This window comes from Cervus elaphus, chromosome 20, assembly GCF_910594005.1.
Source record: "Cervus elaphus chromosome 20, mCerEla1.1, whole genome shotgun sequence".
NCBI classification, from domain to species: domain Eukaryota; kingdom Metazoa; phylum Chordata; class Mammalia; order Artiodactyla; family Cervidae; genus Cervus; species Cervus elaphus.
In genome coordinates, this window is record NC_057834.1 from 83484413 (window position 1) to 83489171 (window position 4759).

The 4759-nt window shown below is 38.1% G+C and overlaps 1 non-coding gene across 1 annotated transcript; it reads right to left on the minus strand.

Moving 5' to 3' along the window:
* Nucleotides 1–306: 306 nt before the first annotated feature.
* TRNAW-CCA lies at nucleotides 307–379 on the minus strand. The gene has a single exon. It is a non-coding gene; the product is annotated as a tRNA-Trp (tRNA).
* Nucleotides 380–4759: the final 4380 nt, after the last annotated feature.

Sequence of the window (4759 nt, forward strand, 5' to 3'; positions counted from 1 at the left end):
TAAACAGTTATTTAGTTTTGGGGGAATCCCACACAGCTTGTGGGATTTTAGATCCCCAACCAGGGATAGAATCCAGGTCCTCGGCAGTGAATGCACAGACTCTTAACCCCTGGGCCCCAGGGAATTACCATAAATAGTTTTACATTCAATATAAATGCTATGTAGATAGCTGATAAGTGAAGTGAAGTGGCTAGTTGTGTCCCACTCTTTGCGACCACATGGACTGTAGCCTACCAGGCTTCTCCGTCCATGGGATTCTCCAGGCAAGAATACTGGAGTGGGTTACCATCTCCTTCTCCAGGGGATCTTCCTGACCCAGGGATCGAACCCGGGTCTCCTGCATTGGAGGCAGATGCTTTAACCTCTGAGCCACCAGGGAAGCCCTGATAGTACATAGCAAATCCATGTTTTGACTTTTGATATTGCCTGGAAATTTTTTCAAGTATTTTTAGTCCACAGGTGGTTGAATTCATGGATGCACAGCCTGTGGATATAGAGGGCTAATTTTATTACTATTATTTTCTTTGATATTTATTCTTCTTAGATCTGGCCAGGGAAATCCCTTCAGTTTGGTTTCTTTGTCCTTTGATTTGCCTTCAAAACTCGATCATGCTTTGATTATTTAATTGCTTTTTATATACTTCATTAATTACAAGCACATATTGTAGTTTTCCAAATCCAGCCCTTGAACCTGCCATTTGTCTAAGAGACCAAGTTTACTTTAGTGAAGAGTTGTACTTAGAAACCAAGTTTTGAGTGTTGGAAGCGGTAATTGCTAATGGGGTGTTGCTGCATCCAGAACCTTTTATTGGACTGAGCATTGGAATATATATATGTATATGTAAAATTTATATTTATTTACAAATCACACACCCACACACACCCCAGTAGGTGCTAGTGGTAAAGAACCCATCTGCCAATGCAGGAGACTTAAGAAATGCAGGCTCAATACTTGGATAGGGAAGATCCCCTGGAGGAGGACATGGAAATCCAATCCAATTCAATATTCTTTTTCTGCTCTGATTGCTGTGGCCAAAACTTCCAAAACTATGTTGAGTAGAAGGTAAACTTCCAAACTCATTCTATGAGGCCACCATCACCCTAATTCCAAAACCAGACAAAGATGCCACAAAAAAAGAAAACTACAGGCCAATATCACTGATGAACATAGATGCAAAAATCCTTAACAAAATTCTAGCAAACAGAATCCAACAACATATTAAAAAAATCATACACCATGACCAAGTGGGCTTTATCCCAGGAATGCAAGGATTCTTTAATATCCGCAAATCAATCAATGTAATACACCACATTAACAAATTGAAAGATAAAAACCATATGATTATCTCAATAGATGCAGAGAAAGCCTTTGACAAAATTCAACACCCATTTATGATTAAAACTCTCCAGAAAGCAGGAATAAAAGGAAGATACCTCAACATAATAAAAGCTATATATGACAAACCCACAGCAAGCATTACCCTCAATGGTGAAAAATTGAAAGCATTTCCCCTAAAATCAGGAACAAGACAAGGGTGCCCACTCTCACCACTACTATTCAACATAGTAAAAGGAATCCAGATAGGAAAAGAAGTGAAACTCTCACTGTTTGCAGATGACATGATCCTCTACATAGAAAACCCTAAAGACTCTACCAGAAAATTACTAGAGCTAATCAACAAATATAGTAAAGTTGCAGGATATAAAATTAACACACAGAAATCCCTTGCATTCCTATACACTAACATAGAGAAAACAGAAAGAGAAATTAAGGAAACAATACCATTCACCATTGCAACAAAAAAAAATAAAATACTTAGGGGTATATCTACCTAAAGAAACAAAAGACCTATACATAGAAAACTATGAAACACTGATGAAAGAAATCAAAGAGGACACAAACAGATGGAGAAACATACCGTGTTCATGGATTGGAAGAATCAATATTGTCAAAATGGCTATTCTACCCAAAGCAATCTATAGATTCAATGCAATCCCTATCAAGCTACCAATGGTATTGTTCACAGAACTAGAACAAATAATTTCAAAATTTGTATGGAAATATAAAAAACCTCGAATAGCCAAAGTAATCTTGAGAAAGAAGAATGGAACTGGAGGAATCAACCTGCCTGACTTCAGACTCTACTACAAAGCCACAGTCATCAAGACAGTGTGGTACTGGCACAAAGACAGAAATATAGATCAATGGAACAAAATAAAAAGCCCAGAGATAAATCCACGTACCTATGGACACCTTATCTTCGACAAAGGAGGCAAGGATATACAATGGAAAAAAGACAACCTCTTTAACAAGTGGTGCTGGGAAAACTGGTCAACCACTTGTAAAAGAATGAAACTAGAACACTTTCTAACACCATACACAAAAATAAACTCAAAATGGATTAAAGATCTAAATGTAAGACCAGAAACTATAAAACTCCTAGAGGAGAACATAGGTAAAACCCTCTCTGACATAAATCACGGCAGGATCCTCTATGACCCACCTCCCAGAATATTGGAAATAAAAGAAAAAATAAACAAATGGGCCCTAATGAAACTTAAAAGCTTTTGCACAACAAAGGAAATTATAAGCAAGGTGAAAAGACAGCACTCAGATTGGGAGAAAATAATAGCAAACGAAGCAACAGACAAAGGACTAATCTCAAAAATATACAAGCAACTCCTACAGCTCAATTCCAGAAAAATAAATGATCCAATCAAAAAATGGGCCAAAGAACTAAACAGACATTTCTCCAAAGAAGACATACAGATGGCTAACAAACATGAAAAGTTGTTCAACATCACTCATCATCAGAGAAATGCAAATCAAAACCACAATGAGATACCATTACATGCCAGCCAGGATGGCTGATATTCAAAAGTCTACAAGCAATAAATGCTGGAGAGGGTGTGGAGAAAAGGGAACCCTCTTACACTGTTGGTGGGAATGCAAACTAGTACAGCCGCTATGGAGAACAGTATGGAGATTTCTTAAAAAACTGGAAATAGAACTGCCATATGACCCAGTAATCCCACTTCTGGGCATACACACCAAGGAAACCAAATCTGAAAGAGACACGTATACCCCAATGTTCATCACAGCACTGTGTATAATAGCCAGGACATGGAAGCAACCTAGATGCCCATCAGCAGATGAATGGATAAGGAAGCTGTGGTACATATACATCATGGAATATTACTCAGCCATTAAAAAGAATTCATTTGAATCAGTTCTAATGAGATGGATGAAACTGGAGCCCCTTATACAGAGTGAAGTAAGCCAGAAAAATAAAGAACATTACAGCATACTAACACATATATATAGAATTTAGAAAGATGGTAATGATAACCCTATATGCAAAACAGAAAAAGAGACACAGATGTACAGAATAGACTTTTGGACTCTGTGGGAGAAGGCGAGGGTGGGATGTATAGAGAGAACAGCATTGAAACATGTATATTATCTATAGTGAAACAGATCACCAGCCCAGGTTGGATGCATGAGACAAGTGCTCGGGCCTGGTCCCTGGGAAGACTCAGAGGAATTGGGTAGAGAGGGAGGTGGGAGGGGGGATCGGGATGGGGAATACATGTAAATCCATGGCTGATTCATGTCAATGTATGACAAAACCCACTACAATATTGTAAAGTAATTAGCCTCCAACTAATAAAAATAAATGAAACAAACAAACAAACCAAAAAAAAAAAAAAAAACCCAATTCAATAGTCTTGCCTGGAGAATCCCATGCACAGAGGAGTTTGGAGGGCTACAGTTCATAGGGTCGCATAGAGTTGGACATGATTGAAGTGACTTAGCACACATCTACCCATTATTCATTTACCTATCATCTATCTACCATCTACCTTCTTATATATCTTTCTCTACCTTTGTCTGAAAAACCATGACTTTATATCAATGTCTCCAACTTCAATCTAACACCACAAGTTTTCTTTCAGAGTTCTTTATTTCAGTATTTGGACCTTCCTTCCCTTCCAGTGAGAAACCTGTTCCTACTATTCTCACTACATTTACTTTGTTGCTCAATTTCCTCACTGTAACTAATTATTGGGGTTGCCAGACTGTAGGTACTGCCTTGCTCAAACACATCAACTTTGTGTAGGCTTCCATTATTGACTGCTCCTGGGACAATCCTGCCCTTCTGCTCCAACATGCTGTCTTTGTGTGAACTTGGTGCAAACTCTTGTTACTGACTGCCATCAGACTGCTCTAACTTCCTCTTCCACGATACCATCCTCCAACATGCAAACATCACCGTCCTTGCCTAATGCCTTTTAGAGGAAGAAGGAAGGAGGCAGGCAGGCTCTAGTAAATACTTGTAACTCTGATCCCTTATATTGAATCCCTTTGTGTAGGACACATCAAGAGTGGTTTTGTTCCTTAGCCAAATGCTAACCATTATATTTTGCTATATAAATGTCTGTGCAAAAAAATTCTAGTGCATTGTGACTTTATTTACCAAATAAGTAAAATTGTATATGAACAGGGCTTCCCTGGTAGCTTAGATGGTAAAGAATCCACCTGCAATGCAGGAGAGCCCAATTTGATTCCTGTGTTTGGAAGATCCGCTGGAGAAGGGATAGGCTATCCATTCCAGTGAACACAAAAACAAGAATAAAAATGTACACCTCAATAAAAGGAGAAAATCATGACTAACTTTTAATCTAAAAATGGAAAATTTGTGAAATTTTGAACTTAAAATATTTGAATAACTCTTATTATAAGTATTACTATTGCTAA